A 26243-nucleotide genomic window follows, 5' to 3' on the forward strand; every position below is an offset into this window, starting at 1 on the left:
GCTGGGGCTGGTCTGGGACTGGAAGACTTAAGGAAGAGGGAGGTGGGGTATTTATTAGAGACTTGGCCAGAGCAGGGCGGGGGAAGTGGGGAATAGACAGCTAAAGACTCATCAAACCGATGGGAAAGCCCAGAGTGTCCGCCGCAGAGATTTGGGAAATAAAATACGCCGAGAAAGTGGAAATTACCTTTTGTCTCCATGTTAATTACTCCTTGCTGCCAACACTCCACACCCAACCACCTGGTAGCCCTCTTGGGTGCTCCCTCAGCTCGGCACCCGGGGTCAGGGTCCGAGTGCTCAGCCTGGGGCTGGGCTCGCCGGGGGCAGCCCTGGGGAAAGTGCAGAAGAGGGTCTGGGCAAAGTTCTAGGTGCGGCAGGCAAACCTCGGCTCGTTTCACTTTGGAATCAAAAGTAGCCCAGCGTTCTGTGAGGGCGGCGGCGGGTTCGCGCAGAGTTTAGGGACAGCGGGATGATGGGGGTGGGGGTGGGGGTGCAGGGTCAAAGGTGGACGGCCAGGAGTCCGCAGGGACTCGAGCGGAGCAGCTGGGTTTCCCGGAGCCGGGGGCCGAGGACGAGGGCGCCGGGGGCAGCGGCCCAGCCGGGTCGAGCCTGGCGGAACGCGCCCGCGCCCCGGAGCAGCCCGCGGGCTGGGCTCGAGCTCGCCCGCCTTGCCGCGCCCCTGCCCGCGGTGCCGCGCTCCGCGCCTCCGGGCCCACCCCTCGCAGACCTGCGGCCGCGGCTCCCAGCTCCCCTCCGCGCTCTCCAAGGCCGAGCCCTGGAGGAAACTCTTGACTCTGTGCTAGTTCCTCTCTGCCCCTTCCCTTCAGCCCATTAACCCCCGACCCTCACCCCAGCCTGTCTTCTTAGGAAAGAGGTGAAAGAGGACCAGGAAGAGATGATTCAAAAGAAACACACACACACACACACACACACACACACACACACACGGAGGGGGAATACTCCTAGCAGAAGAGATTGCAAAAGTGGGCGCCCCTCTTACAAATCCTTCTTCCTTTTGTTTTCTTACTTAGATTTCAATAACCAGCCCCCCCCCCCCCAACGCGCGCGCGCGCGCACACACACACACACACACACCAGCTGTATTTTTCAATACAGAAGGGATGCGGGCACAGAAGAGAAATAGCCACCAAATTTTTAAAAATGCTTTTCCTTATTTGACGTTTGGTGTTTTGACATTAATGACATTAATATTATTGATGGTGTTTCGGGCGGGGGGAGGCAAAAGAAATAAAGGAGAACTTGAAAACGAAATGATCATCATTTCCCTATTCTTCCATGCCAGAAATAGACCCCTTTCTTCACCTGAGCCTGAAACAGACTTATTGTTCTCAGGTGTTTCCTTCATCATAGGCATTTACCCGTCTGAAATCTCAGGAAATGGTTTTTCCATCAGTGAGCTTGTACATGGAACCCTCTCCCGCGAAGGGCTTGATCTTTTCTGATTTGAACCTGAAAGTTTCCCTGCCTTCATTTCCCCTTAGCCTCTTTAAAATCCCCCACCCTCTTCCCCATACACGCACCTCAAATAGTTTTTAAAGCCAGAATTTTTGCTCTCTGGGGTGTTTTTCGATAAACAGTAACGCTACATAAACACCTTCTTCACTTGTAAGTTGCAGAGAATTTAAATTTTACTCTCCTGGGTATGTAGATTTCCTAAGGCACATGGATAAACCCCACTGAGGCGCAATCAGACACCCACTAGCAGACTCCTGAGAGAGTTGCCATGTAAAGGTGGGGCTGTAAACAAAGTAACTCCGAAATTTTAGGAAGCCATCCACTCTGGGCAGATTTCTTCCGAAACAAGTTTGAAATGGAAGGAAGTCTTTGGAGAAGTAGATAGTTTTCCTTCTGTTAACGTTTAGTAGTACTGGTTTCTAACACACTAGTACATGTACCGACTCTAGATTCCTAAGGTGGGAGATTTTTTTTTCTCTCTTTCTCTCTTAATAAAGACCATATCTAGGGTTTAGTCTCCACTCCAAGCCTCTGCACTTTCATTGTAACCTTAACCAGCTGCTGTAGGCAACCAGCTTTCCTGATCTGGGCCTAAGTCTGAGCTTTTGACGCCTGTGCTTTTATCCTCCCAGGTGTTTTGTTTGGTTTTTTAAATCCCATTTGCATCAGTCTTAGGATTTTCCAAATGTTCCCTGATAACACAAGGTTTCGGGCCCAGAAAGATGCATATTTGCAGGCTCTGTTGTTTCTAGTGCTTGCGCAATAAACCTTTCAGTTGGTATTTCCTAGATTTGGTGCTTAAGGCCTAAGACAAGGTTTTGAAGCAGATCCTGGCCATCCAGAACTTCAAAGGCCTGTCAGCTCCAAAGGAGCTGATGCCTCACCTGTCCAGGAAGCTGGCCATTGCAAGTATTTCCTGTTCTTTGCTTGTTTGATTTGTTACTCTCACCTTCTCTCTAGAATTCCTATTTTTGAAATATTGCATAGATGGTATCTACTTGTAACCTGTGGTGTGGCGGTGTATCGAGATGCTATCTTTGAGTAGCAACGGATATATATAGAGAGAGATATATATTCCATATTCAGTAGGGGGTATTTAAAAGTATGTCTATTCCTAGTTTTAGTTAATTATCTTTTAATGAAAGTGTCACTCATATTCACATCTGTAATATTGGAAAGAGATAATTAGATTTTCAAATGAGAATCAGCCACCTTAAATTTTGCACCAGAAAATACCAAGTATATTTCATTCTAATGAGATCTGTAGTGGGGTTTTAAAATTCATCATAATGTGCTTCAAGAAAGATAATTCAACAGACTCACAAGATGAAAGGTTTTCTTCCTAAGTCTTCTTAAAGCTATTACATTGAACTTATGCAATTCTGATAAAATATTCAAAAATATTACATAAAGGCTAGCATCAAGACCCTCATGAACACCCTTGCAACCAGCACTTATCCTCATTTGAAAGTTTACTTTGACTAAACTAACCCCTTCCATCTTCCATGCCCTGGGTTTTCTCTCCTACATGTTGCCAGCGAAAGATAAAGTGTTTAAATTGAGTGTCTACGGATCCTGGGTGCAATCCCGCCTTTTGAAATAGGCAGGGCAGAGCGGTGTTTGCACACAGCCAGGCACCCTTTATTTACATATATCTGCATATTTGCTCAGGACCCTGCATTTCGCCATTAAAGTGCTTTCCTGGACGTAGCAGAAGTAACTCAGCAGAGAAAACCTTTCCAGTGCCCTCACTCTCCTATTGCTGCTTAAAGCTCCCTAGTAAACACATCTCTGGTCCAATAATAATTACTTTGCCTCATTAAAATGAGAAAAAAAAAATTTTTTTTTCGGAGTGTTTAAAGGGCACGGCTTGGGAGGTATTTGTGTTTTATTTTCTCCCCCCTCCTTCCTGAGTGTGTGTGTGTGTGTGTGTGTGTGTGTGTGTGTGTCTAATGAAGTTTGGGAGTCGCGCGCACAGGGGCGCGTGGGGTGCGAGCCCCGGAGGTCCCCAGTCCCTGCCCTCTCCGTGGTCGCCGCGTCCCGGGCTCCCGCCGCAGCGCTCCGAGCTTCGGAAGCCGCGAGGCTCTGGGGCTGCTCCGAGTCCGGGCTGCGCGTCATTTGCAGTCTGGGGAATGTTGATCACCTCACTAATTACACCTCTCTCTCCCCCCCGCTCCCTCTCCCTCTCCCTCGCTCTCCTCTCTCATTCCCAGAGTGCATATCGGGAATAGACACACAAAGACATGCGCACTCAACTTAATCAGCCATTTTTTTTAAACAGGGCTAAAACGATAATAATTAGCAGAATAAAGACATATCGGATTTTCATTTCCTTTCCTCCTTTTCCCAACCCCTTCACAACCAAACAGCGAGACCGCGGTCGGCACATGCTTTAACTCCTCCCGGATCCCCGAGGACCGCTCCATGCCCCCCACTTTCTGCTCCAGCGTTTTGATTTTCACCCAATAAAGTTCGAGGATTATTTTTTTATTTTATTTTTTTTTAATGAACCCTCTCGTTTTACTTGGATGTGATCAGCTGTAAGTAAAATAAAAGCAAAACAAAAAAGAGGCGAAGATCGAGTAGGAACTGCAGGGGAAATGGAAAGTAAGTTTTTTCTTTAACTTTTATTGAGTAGTTTGTGTTAAATTTAGGTCGAGTATCGATTATCTTTCCAGCCTGATCTTGCACAATCTTTGATATTTCGCTCCCTCTCTCTCCCTCTCCGCCTCTCTCCCTCTCTGCCCCCGGCTCGCTCGCTCTCGCTCGCTCTCGCTCACATCCCCTCAGCCCGACCATCTCTTCCGCTCTGCCCCCCTTTGCTATCTCTTCCCCCCCCCCTCTTTTTTTTGGCTCCAGGATTTGCTCCGCGGAGGGAGGGAGGGGGCACTGAAGGATCTGATTTTCCACTTTCTTGCGGGGAGCGGGGGGGCGGGATGCGTTTTTCGGGATTTAACTTTTGGATTAAGTGGCGGATCATCCACGTTTGGCCGAGCAGTTTTCTCTCCTTTTGCCTGTCTTTTCGGGTTCTGTCTCCACTGCGAGCCCGGGGCTTTCTCGAGGCGCGGGGAAGCTGTCAGCTCCGCGTCGGCGCGGACATTGCCGGCGGGGTGGGGGGGAGGCGCACCCCCGCGCCCGGGTCGGGATGCCCCCTTCCTTCGCACCCCTCCTCCGAAAGTTTGGAAGGTGATCGGTGGGGGCTCGGAGCCCATCTCTCCCTGTTCCCCTACCCTCCCGTTCAGCCTCGATTTTCTCCTCTCATCATCCACCGTTCCCTGGCTCAAGTTCCGCGAAGGGCGCTCGGTGCGCGGAGGCCGGGTGCTCAAGTGCGCCCTAGGGCAGGGGGTTCCGAGAGGCTGGGGCGAGTGCCGGGGCTGCAGGTAGACGCCTGCCCGCCTGAGCGCGAGGCGGCGCGGACCCGGGCGCCGGAGGACGCCGGGCAGTTCCGTTAGGAGGCAGGATCGCCGGGCCTCGGGGCCGGGGACCCGCGAGGCGGCCGCAGCTCTCTCCCGGCGCTTTCGCCGCCGGTTGTGCCTTAGACCGGAGGACAGCTGCCCGAGGCCGGGAGTCAAGAATCTGGGGTTGTTTTTTTTTTTTTTTGGCAAAGGGCAAAGGGTGTGTGTATGTGTGTGTGTGTGTGTGTGTGTTTATGGTTGGGAGAGCTGTGGCCGGTTGTGAGAACTGATTTATTCCCCGGTACCCCCGCCCCTCACGCCCCCCGAAAGGGGTTCCAGGTCTACAAACGAACTTCACCTTCTTCGCCTCTCCGGGCATCAAGTGCGCCTTCCGGCCCGGAGCAGCTAAAGGAAGAGGGGCTGGAATGCGTCGGGTCTCGCCTTCCTTCTACTTCTATCTCGTTCCCCCCTCCCTCCCAGGCTTTCTGCTCTTTTCGATCGGAAAAATAATAATAATAAAATTTCTCCTGGAATTGGATAAAGTTTCTCTGCCGATACCCAAGTTCCAGAGGAATCCCCACCCTGTCCCCCTCCCCCCCGCCACCCCCGCCCCAGCCCCGAGGACGGTGCACTGGTTTGTATTTCTTTTGTTACCTGCGATCCGGGCGGGGGGCTCCTTTCGGCCGCTCGGGCTGGGGTCCGGCCCAGAGCGGAGGCTCGGGCGGGCGCCTTTGGCCGCGACTCCTCGCTCCCGCGCGGTTGTGGTGAGGTCTTAGCTACCGTTCGGTGAGACACCCTCCTTGTAGGTACCAGAGGTTCAGATCGCGAACACGGATCTCCCCCCCCCCCCTCAACCACACACACACCCCGACCCCTGCACACACACAGACACAGACACACACACTCACACTCAACACACTCACAGACACACATATTCTCCCTACTCCCCCCCACCTCCAGCCCCCACCTCGCCTTTCCCCTCCCCCCTTCCAAAAAAAGCACACACACACAACAACAACAGCCCCCCCAAACCAAACAAAAACCCAAAGACAAGTTCACTGGCGGAAGATGGTGGATTGACACTGACTCAGACAGAGGCAGGTTCACCAGGAAATCTGGCGGTCCCGATTTCTGACAGTTGCATTTCCTCTCCTTGAGTCCTCCCCCCCCCCTTTTTTTTTTTTTTATTAACTCTGTTCCATGTTTAATCAAGGATCATGTAGATGGCAAAAGGAGAGACAGAGAGAAGGGAGAGAGGAAGAGAGAGGAGAGAGAGACAAGAGACAGAAGGAGGGCTTTTTTTTTTTTTTTTTTTTATTGTGTTCTCCTGGATTTTCAGTGGCTTGATCCCTATAAACGTGGAGTGGTTAAAGCTCATATGTAGTATTATATTTTTAGTTGGGTGGATGGATGGAAGAGTCAGGGAGAGGCTGCGGCTGCCGCTGCCTTTTCGGGTGTTGCTTAGATTAAGGCTGAGACTTGGCTGCGATTGGGACGCGACAGTGACACGGGCATCGATCGCTTCCATTGAGAGCAATGCAAAAACACAGCCCGGGTATGTAACACTCTCGGTGCCATCAACACTTGTTTTACTTTATATTTACTGGCAAAACTGACAGAGCAAGCTCAGACTTTCTCTCTTTCTTTCTTCCCCCCCCTCCTCTTTTCTCTTTTCTAACTGAAGAATACAAACAATTGGGTCTAGAAGTTGTTGGAAAGGATGCTTTAAATACAACAGAAAGGAGAGATTGGGATTATTTCACTATCTCTGTGACTGATTGTGTTTTAGAGTTTTTCTTCTCTACAGAGGAGCATGTTAAAGAAAAGGAAGGTTTTCTTTTTTCTTTCCTCTTCTTGAAAAAAAAAAAAAATCCTTGAGGGAATATTTGATAGTTTTCAACGTTTGCGGTTTCAATCAGCAGGAAGGCACACAAAAATAAAAGATGGCTAGCCAGCTGTTTTAACCTCTTGCACCTGGCTTCAGTGTGGGGATCATAAGGTTTATACAAGTTAGTTGTTTTTTTTTTTTTTTTGGAAAAAAAGATTCTAATATTTATGGCATAAACTGGAAAGAGAGTATCACTGTGTATTTATTCAGTAGCTGGTTGCTTTTGGATTTAAAAAGTAAACTCATATTTAAGTGTTTTCATTTTTATGGCAATGAAGATAGAGTCAATGAAATATGGGGGAAATACCATAAATCTGAAAAGTGAAATGTACCTAAGGAACAAAGAAAGGTCAGGTAAACCAGCTGTGTAAGTCAAAGCAATAGTACCAATTGTAGAGTAAGCAGGGAGAGTAGACTCCAGGTCTAGGAAGTGAAAGTTGCCACTTAAAGTTAAAAATGAAGGAAACATGTTCAGCCTTATTGTAATCTTTTGCAGTTTTTAGCAGATGAGTCCAGATCTGCTCATTAATTTTGAGCTAGTTGGATTATTTTAAAAGATGCTGCACCAGCAAAGGAAAACATAAAGGAGGCTGAGAAAATCGCTGTTTAATATTGCAGAATTTACTGCTTCCATTCTGACCATGAGCCTAAATTTACACAATGAAATTTGATTATCTCTAATAACAATATTAGATCCTGCACTGGATGGATGAGAATTGAGGTGGTTTTGTTGATTGCAAGGGTTTAATGTTGCATTTCAGAATCTGATGTGGTTTGGCCTCCCTTCCATTAACTGGAAAACCCCTGAGGTTTTACAATTATTTCTTAAAGATAATACATTTAAGATTGCATTGGTAGGCTGAAGAAAAGTCATAAAGGCAAGAAGGGAAGCCCTTAATAACTCTTGAGATTCAGACATGTTCAGCAGTTAGATTGGCTCTGACTTCACCAAGGGTCGACAATGTGTCATTTCCACGAAGCCAAATTGCCCTCTGCCTATATGATATTAATGTGCAAATCAATATTTCAGGGATTAAATTTCCCTTCTTCATTTTTTATGGTTTCTACCTCAATAAGTCTCAAGTCTATTAGAAGAGGCTGGATGATTTAAAATCTTTCACTGCAGAATGGCTTGTCGTCGTAGCCTTGTTTCACTAGACCATTTTAGGAATTTTGTTATAAAGACTAAGGGCATCCTAAGTAAGTTGCTAGGCAATGTAGAGGCAGGCTCCATAGCCTAAAGTCCTTGTTCAATTAAGAGCTAAGAAGTATTGGAAATATAATATATATGTTTATGTACTATATGTGTATATGCACACATACATTCTGCTGCTTTAAAAATATTATGTTAATCACCTATTGATTAATTTCAAAATCAATTGAAGTTCCTTTCTTATTAGTGACTTGTTCAGCATTCTTGAAGACTGTGTTAATTTTCTTAAAGAGTGTACATGGATTAGCTTGGTTGTGAAGGTCTTCGGGAGGGATTTTCATCTAGCAATATTTTCTCTAAGAAATATTTCTAGAAACCATTGTTGTGAGAGTAATAACCAAGTATTGTCATCTATCGTTGTCATGGCTATCATGGCATTTTGGGGCTGAGAGATTTAGCTGCTATCTGTTGAAAGAGGCCTTCTTCCATTCACTTAATATTAGTTCCTAACACTGAGTAGGCTTGATGTTTCTTTTAACCCTCTTGGAGAAGCACTACTATAAAAGAAAATATGTGATTTGATGAGAAATAATACAAAGCAGTAATTTGGGAGGTCAGAATAAAAGATTGTGACTTTATCACATAATCTTGGGAAGGCCTACTGTCTATCATTTGGTGGTGTTTTATAGTCTAAAACCATCTGGACCAAGTTCCGCACAGCTGCACGAATTTCATATGTGATAGAACATTTTTTCCATTCAGTGTGAAATGTTCCTTCCTAAAACACGTACACCAGACTCGCTTAATTTAGTCTGTTAAAAGAAATGCACATGAAAAAGGACAAAAGGCTCTTTAATCTCTGCAAGCTGTTTGTTTTTCTTCAAGATTCCTGTCTGTTTGGGTTTGAAAAGTCATGTTTATTGAGGAGATGATTCTGAGGTGTGACATTAAAATAATATATGATTTTTGGACTGGTGGCCACGCTCCTGCTTCATTTGCAGAACTACTTTTTATGCCTGTCAAAACACAGAGTTAATCTATCCTTATTTACAATTAATCTCAATAAAATTAATCTTAACTATGCTTTATTCAGTGGCTTAAAATATCTAATTATATTCAATTAACTGCTGTCATAGTAATTAACATTGCTTAATTGCCTCTGCATATATTTATGTAAAGCTCATTAGGTGCTGCTGGCTCCTTTTTCCTTTTCTACTTGCTATTTTTGCTGTTGTCAAATCATTTTCATCTCCCAGTGTTCAACAATGTCAGTGACAGCAAATGCTTCCTTCACGTTTTTCTTGAAATGAGTGTTATTACTTACCTATGAGTAGATACTAGTTATGAGTCTCTAAAGATGAATCCACTCCCCTCACCCCCAACCCTTCAGTCACTGTTCCCTTATCCCTGGTCCCTAGCACACTCACAAAATATTTTCTGTCATTGTTGCTAGAAATATGAGAAGCCAGGTTAAGCTTTGTGTTTATAAATGAGGAGCCTTTCTGTGTCTGCCTAGGGGCTGTACCCATAGGCAGAGTTGTGTTTTTTTTTTTTTTTCTCCCCTCTAAAACCTTTCTAAGGGTTAAAGACTTGGCCAAGGTTCAAACTGAAAATCACCCAGGGAAAGTGCATGTGAATATGTACAAGTTTCATGTAATTAGTGCTTAATTATATTAACATATGCAAATTGTCAACTTAGAAGCTTGTTGAGCTGGCAAAGATCAGCTAGGCACAATTGCTGTATTGTTCTGAAACAATAATGGATTTCAAGTTGGATTGTGGAAACACATAACTAGCTATCTAATTTAACTCATACCATGGTGAAATTTCATTAGTCTCCATGGAGACTGGTTTAATTGTGCTGACTAATGTTCTGGGCTGCAGAATGTCCTAAAAAGAAAGCGTTGTTTGCCTAATCCACCTTACAATGACACTTGTTTGTACATGTTTCCCTTGTGTGAGAATTTGCATATGCAAATAAATAGTTTCTCTGCCCCATTTGTCATGGCTGTTCATTACCCATGAAGAGGACATTGTTACTAGGCTGTGACTGAGTCTCCCAAGACAGGCTAGTGTCAACCAGTCCAGCTACATTCTTTCATAATTTGTTTCTGATTAATAGACCAGAGTGAGTCTCCGTGTCTTTGGGCATCTGCAAAGGGAAGGTCAGTTCTGTCACAGAAAAGAGTTTCTGCAGTAACTGAAGGACTTTTTCTTCTTGTGATTCTTCCCCTTTTCCCGCTCATTGGTTCACATAATCATATTTAAAATAACGTATTCTTACTCTAAGAATGCCTCTACTAATAATCTCTAGTTTCCTAAAGCAAAAAGATAGGAAAAGAAAGGAAATTCTGTTATTGGAATATTAATCCTGTTTTTGACAGAAAGGTAAACTGATATAATTGCTTTTCAGTTGAAGGAATGGGGGTTTATACAAGTGTGAAAGCATCGGAAAAGGATTAGCATTTTTTTGCATAATGAAAAGCTCTATTGAATAGCGTTCTGAATGGCTGACTGAATGACCGAGATGAAAAGAAGATGAAAATGCAAGCTCCTCTTTCTTTATGCCTATGCTCTGCTCGCTCTAAAGTTATGTTTGTCCAAGACTAGAAAAAACAAGCAGGGGCTCAGATTTCAGCAACTTTATAAGATGCCCTGAGTTTTCATCATCACTGGGAAGTAATATGTATGACAATAGTGTAGCTAGAGAATGATAAACAGAGGTTTGTATATAGAAGAGTTTTCAGAAACCTATTAGGCTAGCCAAATATTGACTACTGGGTATCAAGAATTCCCAGCACTTTGCTGGCAAAAAGGTATTTCAGAAGAGGCCAGCAATATGATGTGCATATCTCATTTAGTTACTTCTGCCCCTTCCCTCCACCTATCTGCTGTAAATAGTTGTTTCAGCTGGTAGAACACTTCACTTGGGAAAGAGTTGTGTGTTCTGATTTTTTGGCAATGTTGTGTTTTAAGTGGCCTGTCAGCTTTGGGGGCTGGGGTGGGCTGGTAGACCAGGATACAGAGTTATTGTCTTAGGATTTAATTCATCTTCATGTTGCTTTGTAGGTGTATCATGTATTTCATTTTGAGGTAAGTCTTTTCTAATGTGTCTAAGTACTCTTGGAAATATTTGCAGTAGGGTTTTCCCTTGTTACTAGTTAGGGCTGTAACTGGTTATCAGTTGACAACGTAATCAGGGCTCTTAATGATGTTTCTTCAACCATAATTAGGGCAGCTAAAATACTGTAAGTGTTAAGACACTTTCAAAGGTGGGAATTGGCTCTTTTGTACATATGTAAATCAACTGCAGTGTGAATAATTATTTATATATATACATTATAAACAAACTCTTTCCGGTTTGGGGGTCACCACAAATGAGCTATTGAAGGCTGCCCCAGAGTAGGATTGAAAGAGTCAGCCAGATATTAAGTTAAATTGTTTTGTTACTAGATTGTAGAACTTCTATTTGCCTCATCACTTTAACGGTTCAGTTGCTGAGGTACTATTAAGATGGTTACATGGAAACTTGGGAAATCAGAAGTGTTTTCACGTAAATTAAAGTATAAGGGTTGCCTCTTGAGTACAAAACATTGTAAGGGAAAAGTGTTTGATCTCTGTTATATAAAGTCACCAAAATTCTTTACTAGAGCCCTTTAAAAAATTTGTCAAGAAATTCTGGATTGTTTCAGAAACTTTTATGGTTAACTTTATGGATATGCTTGCAAAAAGAACAAAAGAATCCACATGGAGGCTATTCTTTTACATGCAGCAGGGCTTATTAAGGTATTTCCATAAGAAAAATGTGTTAATTTAAAAAATAAATTCATTTATATTTTAAGACATTGTTAACCAAGCACCATGTGTTGTAACTGGCAGCTTTCCAGTCACCATGAAGTAGATCACACATGGGTTAATAGTAGCTTATGTGATGTCTGCATTCTTAGGAAATGGGCAAAAACCCAGGGTATTCTGATATCAAGATTTTTAGGAATCAGACAGAAAGCAGAATATATGTTTATATGTGAACAGATGGACACATGTGAGAACTAGAAGTGCACAGTTTCTCTTGGCACTTGTTTTACTTATCCTGATGATATAACCAAGATCTTAGTGCACTCACAGTCTTTGATGGCTAAGGACAAAATGGTCTTTTAATGAGGGCTCAATGGCATTATTTTCTTGCATACGGATTGTTCCCCGTGTGATCTTGGGGGATTTGATGTTCTGTTAATTCCCTAGTTTCAGAGGTTCACAAGTTGCCTTGAAAGTTTGATATGGTTTCATGTTTGACATACAATCCTCAGTTCAGGAATGGCCGCTCCCCACTTCTCCTTACACTTTTCAAGGCTTGTAAGTGAAATAAAATATTTGCCATTTGGAGGCACTTTTGAACGTATGCACACAACTTAAAAATGGCTCTGATACTAAAGTCGTATTTGGCAAGCCGCTTATCTCTGATATAATTAGATACTTTAACATTCTAGAGATTGAGAAAATAAACAAATATAATTTAAGAATCTGGGCAGCTTGACTTAGTTAATATGTCATAACGCCCTGAGTAGGTGTTTTAGTCATTCAGGCCAGGGGTTCACACACTATCGTCATATATTTAGATGATTGATCAGTTCTAATGTTTGCTTGTCCTGGGGAGGCGACAGTGCACAGTTGATAATTTTTGAATGGTATGCATTATAGCACGCACCTCTAGGATGAAGTTTATAGGTTCCATTGTGTCCTAGCTGTAAAAACAGAAAGCATTCTGCAAGCATTTACTCAGATCTAAATCATTTTAACCAGGGAAAATTGACTTTTGGGTTAAAATATGCATTTTATAACTGTCCATAAAATTCTTTTCCTTCACTGTAAAGAAGAAAGGAAATCCATAGCTTCAACAATGTTAAAATGCAAAAACATATGAGCTGGTGTATGCCACCTGGTTGTATTGTTAATAACAAAACAAAACTTTCTAAGAAGGAAGCCCATAAAGAATCGTAAAATTTGCCTGATTGGAAGGATAAATTGAAGAGGCCCAATCGTTTCCCAAAGTACCTTCATTAAACCTGAAAGGCTTTATTAATGTAGATTTTCTACAGTATAGTTCATAGTACTTTTCTCCCATACATTTAGGAATAAAGCAATTCATATGTAAAATTTCCTGGGCCCAGAAATGAACCGAGAGTGAGTCATCCTTTTTGGTTTAATAGATACAAACTAGGAGTATAGACATCACATGCACTCACGCACGCGCACACGCACACACACACACACACATATACACGTCTATGCCCCTTTTGCATGTTAATGTGTCTCATTCCTCTTTAGATGTGTTTATAGGCATAGCCTGAGCATTTCCCTCTGTAGACTAAATTTCTTTCATTTTCTAAGAACTGGCCAAGAGGATCGCAACAGAAAAGAGCAGGTAGGATATAAGACAACTGGAAAGTATCAAAGGGCTAATTCCTGGGAACTGCCTTAGAATTCTTCAATTCAATCAGCTCATTTTAAAATATGAGATGTTAAACTCTGGAGAAGTAATTGTTGAGTCAGCCAACAAGGCAGGAACATGTCAGGAGAACTCAGCAGTCCCCCGCTTAGGACTAATGGTCACTCAACTATATAGGCTACTTAAAAAGGGGTTTGTTCTGTGAATGAAGGCAAAGCTGGTGAAAATGGGGAAGAGAAGAAAAGGAAAATGGGCCATGGTAATCCAACAGTGTTGCTGTCTCCTCTGAGAGACTGAATTCTCTCTTACTGAAAGGAGACCAGTAGAATCTGGAGGGCCTCTAACCAGTGTGACTGGAAGCATATTTTTGCATGATGTAGGAGGTTAGGCTGGGTACTTTGAATGGGCAAGATGAGTCTATGATTCATAAAAATACTGATGATCTCAGTGACTTAAAGTGTATTCTTAATAACCATGAACACGGTGTGAAGAAGAAAGAGGTTTCTCTTTTGTGGAGGGAAAGTAAATGAAGACAATGCTGTGATGTTTTAGAAGCAGCATAGTGTACAGAAAGAATGACACTTAGTTTAAAACCAGACATTCTTTTGATTGTTTACTTTGGATTCCTTTTTCCTTTTTAAATGAGACTGTTTATTTTAACTTAAATCTTAGATATTTTAAAATCTACTCCATTTTTTGACAACTCTGTGACCAACAGAGGTCTTTTTAGATCTATAAGACCCTTGGGTTAAATTCTTGTTATAGATGACCTTATCTAAGTCATTTAATATTTTTGAGCCTCAGATACCTCATTTGTATTTCATAGTTGCTGGAGAGCTTACCTAAAACCAATGTGTTGTGAACATAAAAGGAAGTGAATGTATACAGGGCTGACACCTTATACTTCCCTTTTATTATTTTCAATAGTTGGTTTTACTATATGCTCTCCTGAAGGGTATTTGATACAGCAAATCTACATAGACCTTTTGAGTAGAGACCCCCCCCCTTTTTTTTTTAGTTAAAAAAATTATTTATTTTAATTGGAAGATAATTATAATATTGTGATGGCTTTTACCATACATAAACATGAATCAGCCATAGGTATACATGTGTCCCCACAGGGAGGGAGATAGAAATTAAGCAAGGAGGATGCCTAAGGGGTAGGGCCAAAGGGTGGTCTCCTTCTTATGTTTTCTCATTGGCGGATACCTTGATATCTAGGTGGCTATTTCCACCACCTTATTATCTGCTCCTCCTTTGTCACAAGTTGCTTTGGTTCTGAGGGGCTTCTAGATGTTTTCAATGCATTTCTGGGGTCTTTTTATAAGAAGCAAATTAGAATAGAAATAGTGTTTAAATAATTCAAACCTTAGTCTTTCTGCAGGAACTCAAGATTCCAGACTGTCCATTATATACAATAATAGAAGAGACTACAAAGCTTATTTCAGAATTGAAGTTGACCCTTCCTGTTTGTAAGTCTTTGAATTAAAGGCTTTTCCAAAGCTACATTAGGTGTCATAGAATCCCTTTCTATATACTTGATGTTATGATATTTTGATGTGCCATGAAAGAAGAATAAATGCTGTTTACCTGGCACCATGCTGACCAAAATTTATACCGACCTAGAGAAAAGATCCAGTTATTAATAACCCAGGGATATTACAGAACCCTTAAATTTTCTTGTAGGGATTTTATAGCCAAGTTATGAGTCTTCTCTTGGCTTATCTCGTGAAGAAGATCACAGTCCTTTATCTTTCCATAGGAATGAATTACTCAGAGGAGGACTACCCACACTCAAAGATGATAAGATTCATGATAAGGTTTAATAAATTTATAAACACGATTTTCCACCCTCAACTAAAATATATTTCTCTTATCGTTTTTCTTTTTGATTTTTAAATTCATAATAATTTCCCACTGTGATACATGTAAGATACACACTTAAATTATTGTTTATATTTTTATGAGAAATATAAGTGTATTTTGGATAACAATTTTCCAGATCTGAGTTTGAAATTTGCTTGACATTTACAAATAGTTAGTTAACAATCTTTGCTCAAGTTTTTCTTAAAGGTGTATGCCTTGCCTGTGTTCTGCTTATTTAGAAGTGGCCCTGGACTTGACAGTTCATTTGAAGCACATTTATTTAAGGCTAAGCATTGATTGAATACTGATAGAGTAAGGATATATTTCATTGGAAGAAAATAATTAGCATCTTAGCATTTTTCAGAATGTGCTTGTTTAAGTTTCTTCTCAAATAAATTTCAGCCTTCATGAGGGCAGCACTTATATCTGTATAGTCACTGTATTCACCGTGATGGACACTACTGGCAAATTCTTGGTAAATATCTTCAATAATACACGAAAAAAATAGATGAGTGTTAATAACAAACATAAATAGAATACTTCAGTTTACTATACTACTGGAATCTGCCTCTCCTCTTGAAATCTAGTTGTTGGAAAAAACAAAAAGTTCAACCTTAAAAACATCTGGGTCTGTCTCGAAAAATTCCATAGGGAAAACTATCTTCCAGCATAATCTAAGTGGGTTTTTATATTAGAACCATAGATTGTTGCAGTCAGAAGGCATACAGCCCAATCCCCTTGTTTAACCCATAATGAAACTGCAGCTCAGAGAAGTTTCTGGGAACCATCACACAACTACAGGGCACAGCCAATGAGAATCCAATGTGTGTGTAAGTGTGTGTGCATTCCCTTTAGGAAATCGTTGAACATTTTTTACTTCAGTTGGCTCAAGTCCTCCCATATCCAGAGATTCTATAATATTGGGAATAACTTTTGTGATGCTGGAGATATTTTCATTTGTGGAATTCTTCCAAGCAAAGGAAGATTTTCAGTTGGTCCAGTTTCTATGATGACCACAGGGCCAGCTGACCGCCCTGGGATTGGAAAGCTTAACTGCTTGAGATAGGACAAGAATTGCCTGAAAGGTGACAACTTGCAGGAAAAATGGGGTGGGCCATTCATTCTTGAAATGAGGCAGGGTGCAGATTAGGAATCGTTGTGGTTTGCCAGAAGTTGCTGGTCCTAGAAGCCTGTTTAAGTGCTCACTGTCAACAAGGAAATCATGGGCAGCACTTAAAGTGGCTCACCTCTGATTTATTCATAAACCTCACACGAGCACTTGGCTTTGTTCTTGCTCTAGTAAGGGGGACTGATGCCAATAAGCACTGGAATAAAGAGCTCCTTGCATGGTCCAATAGTGAATAGCACTTTACCTCAAAGCCTGACCTCCTTTCCCAAGGTCTGTTATACCATAGTCGACTCTGATTGGCTGTGTGTCTTCCGCTGAATTGAGAGAAGAGGTTATAACAAGCATCGACTCTGTAAACGCCATAGTATACATAACAAGACTTGTGTAACTGGAACTTGGGTTCTAACTTAACCTAAAGGTTGTGGCATTCACGCTCAATGGAAAAGCTTCCTTTTCCCCTGTTTTTAAAGCTTGAAGAGTTTCACATTGAATAATGGTCAGAAAAAGATTGCTTCTTTCTAATTGAAGAAGACAATGACCTCGGAGGGAAATGGGTTTTGACAATCCCTTTCTCCATTAAAATGAATTTAGAGAGATTTAATAACATAGGGAATTAAGGGTTCGAGAGTAAAATCCACCCTACACGGGGATAGAAACAAAGAAATGGGCTTGTGGATTGATTAGCCGTTTTTATCTGAGAAGCTTCATTTATTTATTTATTTATTTTTTTAGTGCCACTTCACAGATCATGCTCCAGCTGCCCATGGGAGGGGAAGGGGCCTTTAATAGACAGTCCGCTGGCTGGTTTGCTAGGGCAGAGGTTGAGTCGGGTTACTTAAATCCTCAGAGCAACATGCTAGTCTTTTTTTTTTTTTTTTCCCCTTCCCTGATCCTGTCCACTCTGGCTTTCCTTTTCCTCCTTTTGATGAAGTTGGTCTCTTACTCCTTGAAGTGCATATATTTACACAAAAATTTCTTCAAATTTTCACAACACATTAACCCAGAAGAGCCGTATTAGGAGATGGTGATGAGAGTTAATGATATATCTTTAGATAAAGCCTTCCTCCCGTGCAATCACATCAGAGTCATCAGCTCATTTGTCATGGCTGAAGTGAAAATGTCAGGACCAATGAGTGTATGAGTGCTGAAGGGGGCGAAAGGGCTTTGGGAGAAAGACATTTTTGTGCTGGGAGTTGGCCATGGCTTAGATTTAGCTCCAGGGAAATACTGGGATTAGCCAACACTGTGTACAAATCCTTAGCATAACAGAATTAGTTGGGAAAATGGAGAGGTGGGGGTCATGAGGATGGGCATAATTCTGGAGACATGCTCTAGGCTGCAGGCCAGAAACTACGGTAAAGAATGAGGTAGTTTATTAAAAGTATTTTTAGACATGTGTTGTATGCAGTCTCATTGAGTCCAGCAAGATTGAAGTGGTAGATTTGAATGGCATCAAGGGAAGATCTGCCATAATGTTCACTAAATATGTATATATGACTTTTTTTTTTTTCTTTTTTTAAAAATTGGCAGGTAATTGCTTTACAATGTTGTGGTGATCTCTGTTGTAAACTAATGTGAATCAGTCATAATTATATATATATATCCCCTTCTGCTTGGGCCTCCCTCCCTCTTGGCTTTTGTTTTAAATTTAGCTATATTTAAATAATTTTGACCCTAACATTTAAAGATAATATTCATGCATAAAACAGTTTTGACAGTACCTTAAGAGTGAAAGTTAATAATTTAAATAACAGTAATGATGGTGAAATACTTGTTGCATTGTAGGGCCAACAGAAAACCTAGAGGCTAAACTTTCTTTAGGTAGACTTCACTCTGAAACTTTAATTGAAAAGTAACTGATTTTCTCTAGCTACAGAAGTTCTTATCTTTGATAGGCCAGTACTAGCAGATTTATTTCATTTTGGATCCAGTGAACTGTTCTCTTTCAGATAATGTACCCATACAACCCTTTCTTGTTTAATTCTATTGATTTACAGTGTTAAAGTGAAATAATCTGATACCTGTTTCCTGCCCTTTGAGTATTTGTCGTCAAAGAGGCTGATTATTTTTTTCCCCCAGCTCTTTAGCAGTTTTAAATGTATAATTATCATTGCATGTCATTTGATAGCTGCACTAATTGCTGCCAACTATTGTCTGTTTGCACTTAATGCTGAAACCTGATCAACATCCTGCTTTGGTTGATGTTTGGTGGTAAACTTTAATTAACTCTTATTGCATTGGAGAAGAGTTCAGGCTTGGTGCTAACTAATCATTTACCTTCATTATGTCCTGACAGCTCCACTTGTTCTTGGTCCTAATAGATACACCAGTCAGTAAATAAACCTGCAAACCTCATGCCTTGTAGTTGCTCCATACTGATATTTTGCTACTTAAAGTATAAGATAATTGGGCCCATATAATTATTTAGTTAGTTTAGTATCTCTAGTTCTGTAGACACTAATCTTAATTGCCTCTTTCATGCTGGACAATTTCATCTTAATAGAAACTGTAGATTTGAGATAACATTATTCCTTCAACATGGTTCCTATGAACATGCATCTTTTGAATCAATACAATTAAGCTTGTCTCCTGTTGGAATTCTTGTCATTATTTTTCCTGAAATACTTTTCCTGTAATGATATTGAAGTTAAAGTAATCAGGTTACCAGCAGATCATGTAAAATTCAACTCAAAATTGCTGGCTGCTTGATTTTAATTTGTCTGACATCAAGTTTGTTTGAAAAGGGATAATATGTGGGTAAACCAAGGAGCTTATAATTATGGCTGACGTTTGTTTGTTTATAATGAAATCTAATTAAAGTTCATACATTTAAAACACAAAAGTTAATTACTGAATTGCTCACTTCACTTATGGACAGCAGTCAAATTAACTTTCAGGCCAAAAAAGAAGAAAAACACCCCACACACATACACAGAAAGCAAACAAAAGGCTCTTCATAATAGAAATAAAATAACCAACCAATCTGAGTGATCAAACATATATTTGCCAATATTTCATCCAGAAGAAACCTGGCATTCCACTTAGGTTCTCTATTATGTTAGCCCTAATGTGGTTTTTACTATAACATGATTTAAAATATCTACATGGGATATAAAAAGAGACTTGTATTTGATAGATTAAGAGTGTTGGATAGTAAGAGGCACTGGTAGTGATTTAAGAAATTACGCATATAACTTTCTTCATTAAAACTATTTTGAAATCATGTGAAATCATTGAAACCACTGCTCAGGGAATAGGAATGTTTGCTGGAATACCTGACTTGTGATTAATTTTATGAAGATAATTATGGTAGGTTTAGCCTGCAAGGAATGACATTTTTCAAAAAAAGATTGTGCTTACACTACTACACTGGTGTTATGTTGGTTATGAGATCATATTGGTGGGAATCATGAAATGCAAATAACTAAGCAGTTGTTTTCTCCTTTAAATATTTAGTTGTCAGTATTTAATAATGAATTTTGTATCTTAATAGACAAAGAAGAAAAAAAATGCATGTATATATAAGGATATATTGTCTTCACATTGTATATGAGAAAAATGTATTGTGGAATTGCTTTCACTAGTCTGGTAAATCTGAAGTCAGATATTCTATAGTTATAATTACCTTAATGAAACCAATTAAGATAAAATTTTTAAATGTCCCTATGTGACAACATAAAAGCATCATCAATTAAACACTTAAATTGGGTGTATGCCAGAGAGATTAGTCTATTACATTTTAAAGACTAGAAACATAAACATATACAAAACTTGGCAAATATTATTTATAAATTTCTAAAACTAATTGATCCAGTACATGTTTTCCCAAGGAAAACTAAACGGTTCCATGTTTAAACTTTCCATTTCAAAGTTTTATTTACTTGAAATTTCAATTATAGTTGGGATTGAGGAAGAGAGACTTGAGAGGGGAAAATGATTCTGTCCATTATTGAGATGCTTTGTAAAACTGATTATAATTTACATAACCTTTTAGTATTTCCAGAGAGTATATTTATATGTGTTTTAATATAACACTCATTGATTGATTTGTAGATTAATATTTATTTAGGGAAGAAAAAAGGCTCATAGAGTCATTTAACTCTAATCCAACTTTGCATAGATGAGACAAAGGGACGATGAATAATACTTAAGTATATGGCTGGGTGATGGCATTCAGAGGTAACTTTCTCTTCTATAAAGAAAGCAAAAAGAAAATTCAGTATATTCTCACAGTATTGGCAAACAACAGCTTTCTAGTAATGCTTTAGCTGATTAGGACATCCTTACCCTTTAATGAAGCAATCACTACAAAGCCCCAATGTCAGTATCAAAGAAGAATCAGAAAGAGGCACTGAACATAATTACAGTTCATGTCCTTGTCTCACACCAATGCTAACTATTCATTTTCAATTAGAATGAATAAGAAAATTAGAAATCAACTAGATTGGTTAAAAGGACCAAAGTTTGTTTACAGAGGATAGCTAAAGTATTAGGTCCATCTTGCTCACTGATTATGAAATTTTTCTGAAGCAAACAAATAAAATGAGTCATATAATGGTGTAATTTGGTTAAGGAGAGATTATTGATTTCTCTCTAAGAAAAGTAGCTGGAGTTTGATTAAAGTCACGAAGAAAACTGAGGAAAATTCCTATTTCCCACAACTAATCAAATTAAGAACTATCAGAACCATTGGCAAGGGGTACTTTTCCTCTTTAGTTCCCCAACACATGTATTTAATGATTTGTGATTGTCATATAAAGTCCATAGAGGTTTAGAGATGAGAGAGAGAATGACGGAAGATGAGGCGGGGAAGATAGGAAGAGAAATAAAAAGAAAAAACAAGAGACAGAAATATCAATTCTAAGAGTCCTGTTTATGAGAAGGAAATAAATCTGTGTTGAATAGTTAATTTAGGCTTTAATGAGAAGAAAGAGGAAAACAGGGACTCCGTTGACTTACACACTCATGTTTGTCTTTGTCAACTTTGCCTCTTTAAAACTCTGCCTGGCTTAGGTGCTTACTATATTTGGTTACATCCTTCTATTCAAACTTAATTACCTTCTCCCCTTTGTCGTGACATGGGTGGAAAGTTTTTTGCCGTGTCAGGAGAGGTCGTCACACATTCTTTTGCAGTTCTGTTCATTAATTCCTTCTTGCAGAAGCATTTTCTCTCGTGCTGGGAAGGTAGAAGTGTGTAACAGAAGAGCCCTGAAACATCAGCAGGAAGCTCTAAGCTGGTTAATGCAGTATAATTGTCTGGACATAGACTGGTCTTTGTTTGTGTGGTTCACTCCGAATCAGCTGTAATTAACTCCAGAGTGTTTCCAGATTGCCAGCAAAGAAAAATTACAGCTTTTCTGTTTTAAATTGTAAAGCTCACAAACATTAACTATGCAGATTGCTTTTACTTTGATATATTTCTATCCTGCAAGAAAAAACAATAACAAAAAAAAAGCTTATTTGCCCCTCCCCCACCTCTAAAAATGTGCTTTTGTTAAGTTATGTGATTTAGTGTCTATTGGAACATAATGGCCCCTTAAGAGTTGGGTTTGAAATCTTTTTACTTAATATTTTCAATCCTTTGACATCCTTGCATTTGCCTCCCTTCTTGCTAATGTTCTTAACACTGAAATGGGAAAGAAGTTATGCAGTCTTTTATGAAATACTAAACAGATCCAAAAATAAGCAAATTGCAGAGAAAGCTGAGTAAAGAAAAGCACCAGCAACTGACTTAAAAGACTGAGATCAAAGATGCATTCTGATGTAACTGATGCTTCTACACAGGTACTTTACCTGTGTTTTTGATATATCAAAAGCCAGACTGTGAGAAAAGGCCAATTTCACTACTCTCTCATCTTGGTCAGCACACCACACCCTTCTAAAAGCTTCTGTACAGTAGTTTGTAATTATGAATTCCAACATGGGTAAAAATGAGGTAGCAGTGTGAGCTAATACAGCCCAAGACACAAAAGATCTGTCAGCAAATGATGCAAAAAAGAAAAAAATCCAGCCAAAAATCTTTTTTTTTTCTTTCTTCTGAATTTAACAATAAGGAATTTAAGCTTCAATGTGGCTTTAGCGAGCGAAGAAAAGAAGCTCTTGGTGTCTGCATAATACCACTTTGATGGATTTTTTTCATCAGCTCTCTGTACGTGGCAACAAATAAACAAGTATAATTATACTTGTGAAGGTCTATTCATTGCTTTGTCAGCATTAGATATATGTGCCGTTTTCACACTGCGCCTCTCTTTTGTCTTTGGCTAACTCACTATGACATATTGATAGAGGATTTGGAATGGGGAAAAGGCCACAGCAGAGACAGTGATGACCTTTTGGAAACTTGATATAATTCAAGGATTTTTATTTATTTTATATATATATATATATACATTTTTAGGATTTGTGACTTATTACCGAATTCCCTTTTACGTGACCAACTTTTAACCCGTTCAAAATGAAATAAAGACTCAAAGTATCATGACATGGCAAAGAGCGGATGAGAATAAAAACAATAGGCAAAAGGGCACAGTGGTCTGTCTTCTTTCCCAGCACTTTGCCGAGTGGCTAACCTAGCATTCCTTTCCCATTATTCTGTCCTCTTGATCAGATCACGTTCTTTTTAATCATTTCACAAACACTGTCTCACTGTGTCACCAAGGAGGGCTGGGACAATCTCAATTAAAAAACAGAGGTAAAACTGGCCTCTCTGATTTTGGGTTCTAATGGGAGCCCTGTCTTCTGAATGCAAAGGAATTTGTCTATTGTTCAGAAAGCACCCTCTTCCATTAGCAAGGCTTCTAATAGGTGGGTTTGGTCATTTAGCAGAGCAGAGTTTAGGCAGAAGTGACTGCAGGACGACAGTAAGGCAGAATGAGCCATAAAAGTTCCTTTCTGCATGTTGTCCATTAGTTCCAAAAAAGGGATTTACGTGATCAAAGTCACTGATCTTGTGAATTGCTGAGAATACCCAAAACTGCGTACATGTATTCTAAGCAGACCAGCTAGTATGTATTGTTCTGAATTTAGCATTAAAATTGTATCAGGTTTTTTCTTTGAGATTTCTTGAGGACTTGGGTGATTTTTTTTTTTTTTAAATAGAATGTTTGGTAGTAGAGAATAGTAATTGGTGAAGACTAAATAGATAACAGTTAAACAGGTGAAGCAACTTTTATAGTGCATCTACATGTTATAAAGTTATTTTGGAATGAATACTCTGGTATAAGTTAGATGGTTGTCTTTGTGGTCTTTTAACTGGGACTTATAAACTTTAGTGTAAATTTCCTAAATAGGTCATGTTGTTAAAAGAAAGATCTTGTCTGACGCTGGGGACAGTGAAATCACTTAACATCATCTCTAGTGTCATGGTACATATTGATCTAAACAACTTTTTAACTGCACAAACTAAAGTGATTCCATCAAAATATGCTGGTAAACACCACCATGGTCATAGTATATAACTACAAATGTAAAAATCAGGTCATCTACTACTAGCTCTAACAATTCAGATAGTTTTATTACTGTTGCTTTTGGAATGAAATGTAAATTTGTAGAGAATACTTACTATTTTGATTGTAGAGAAGACATACTAGTTTCTGATTAATGTGTAGTTTATGAGGAGAACTTGATAAGCAATTTTGTGTAAAGTTATGTGGGAGTGCTGTAACAGAGTATGTCCTATCACATGGCTTTGTCCTGTGATTGATTCTGTAGTATAGTTTTCATAATTTTTGTCTCATATCAATAAAGTCACTTTTGATAGTTACTCCTGATCCCATGAAGATATAAAAAGGTAGGATCTATTAATACTTCATATAGAGAGACACTGATGAGACATTGCAGAGTCCATTTGGCATCTGGACAAAATTATTAACTGTGCATTACATACGACTCATTTGAGGTGCATTTAGCATGTGTCATAATTTTAGTAAGTGTTTTTGTCAGCTGAGAACTGTTCTAGGTAGGGTATAGGTAAAACAGGAATTAAATAATAATAGCTCAGAAACTCCTTTATAAAGCTGTAAAGTGTTTGAGAACTTTTCTCACTCTTGTAATTAAGGTGAATAATCTTCCACATATCTGCCTAAGTCATCATAGGAAAGAAAGAAAAAAAAAGCTTCTTTGAGTCCTAGAACTTGATATTTTTATCTAGGATCATTAGTTTAGTGTTATCACCTTGCTCCCCCTCCAAACCTCGTTTCTCCCTGCCTTCCTCATTTCTTTTAGTCTGGCATGGGACTTTATTTTAGATATTTTGGCTACCTTCAGTGTTTATACATGGTGCAGATTTGGTAAATGCAAAGGTAAATATGAATGTTTGTGGACTAATTAGAGAATTATTAGTTTTTCATGCTTATGGTGATTTATCAGATTATTTCAGAGGATTTTAAAAGCTGCATGCATGCCATGAAGATAATTAACCTGGAGCACCTCAGTAATTAAAATTACACACCACACTTTGTGATGTTTGATTTGTGTGCAATTAGAATGTCATTTTAACCATCTTAGATACCAAAATGAATTTTGATTTCATTTTCAATCTGTGCAGCTCTTTTGATGTATTTGAAACTGATCACTTCCTCTCTGATTTAGCTGGCAAGATGAAATTTGATTACAGTAAAGAGAGTATTAAGAAGTTATTCTTCATACTAAATATGCCACTGACCTCCAATGATGTCTTTATTCTAGAAGAACTTTTAAAAAGGAATTTCTAAAATGCTTAGTAATATTGGTGAGCCCAGGGTTTTGTTTGCTTCTTAGTTCTCTGCCCCTGCAAAGTCTATGTAATAGACGATAGGGGTGGGAGGGAAGTCCATAGTGAATCACTGGGTGTCCATCCTCCCCAGTATAATAACTAATGCAGTATAGCCATGTCAGAGGAGCCTGGCCGGCTACAGTCCATTGGGTCACAAAGAGTTGGACACAACCAAAGTGACTTATCATGCATGCACGCATATAGTCATGTCCACCTTCCTCATTTCAGAAATCATCAGCATACCTGAAAGTATTGATACATCCATGTAAGAGGGCTATTTGCCTCAAAGTTCTGGGTCCCTTCAGTTTTGAGATTTGAAAGAAGATGGCTTACCTTTTTGATAAAATCAAGGCAGTGCCTATGCTGCAGACTGAAAAGAAGCACTAAACTTTCAGAACACTCAACTCTTGCGTACAGTGCCATCATTCTGCAAATGGAGAGATGTGCAGGGACTCAGAGACATGTCAGCCCTAATCAGGCTGCTATGCCAGTAGCTGAGGTTTGCAGGTACACACACAAGTGAGCATACACATACACACTCACACACAGAAGGGGAATGCAGTTTTACCATTTGCCTACCTTTTTCCTGGTACCTTCCCCTGCTACTCGAAATTGATACGGCTTTTATGAGACCAAGTGCTTCTTGGTCTCAACAAAGAGAGTTTACAGTCAAAGATGCTTGCCTGGAAAAAAAAAAAAACTAACCAAAAAAAAAATGATGGAAGTAATTTCATCAGATGTGCTTGCATATGATTTGTTAAGCCAAGGGAGATGTTGATTGAGGCCGTGGTTGAAAGATGGGCGACTCAACCAGGATTGATAACATCAAAATGGTATCTGGAACGGTGTTCATTACATATTGCAGTGGGGAAAAAAATTTAAAAAGCAGAGTGAATACGATTGTCCCCTAGGATGGGAGGACCGGTTGCAGTAAATATTAATTTCTGTTCTGGTGCCCATTGAGGTGACCGAAGTGTGGGAGAGAATTGTGATTGGTGCTTAATCAGGGCCAGCCAGATACCTGCTGAGAGCTTTCACACAAGGAAGATTTGTAGTAAGCTGATTTACTGGCAAAATGAAAACCAGAGAAGAGTTTGGTCCGTGCCGCCTGTGACTGTAATATTTCTAATTTTAAGGT

The 26243-nt window shown here is 39.8% G+C and overlaps 1 protein-coding gene across 4 annotated transcripts in view; it reads left to right on the forward strand.

The window, feature by feature from the left end:
• Nucleotides 1–3429: 3429 nt before the first annotated feature.
• ZFHX4 (zinc finger homeobox 4) overlaps nucleotides 3430–26243 on the forward strand; it is a 205207-nt gene continuing 182393 nt past the window's right edge. For all 4 annotated transcript variants that reach the window (XM_061439040.1, XM_061439041.1, XM_061439042.1 and 1 more), the window contains exon 1: nucleotides 3430–4083. The gene's annotated coding sequence lies outside the window, so the exon portion shown is untranslated. The remainder of the gene's footprint in view (nucleotides 4084–26243) is intronic.

The sequence above is a fragment of the Bos javanicus genome, chromosome 14 (genome assembly GCF_032452875.1).
Source record: "Bos javanicus breed banteng chromosome 14, ARS-OSU_banteng_1.0, whole genome shotgun sequence".
Classification (NCBI taxonomy): domain Eukaryota; kingdom Metazoa; phylum Chordata; class Mammalia; order Artiodactyla; family Bovidae; genus Bos; species Bos javanicus.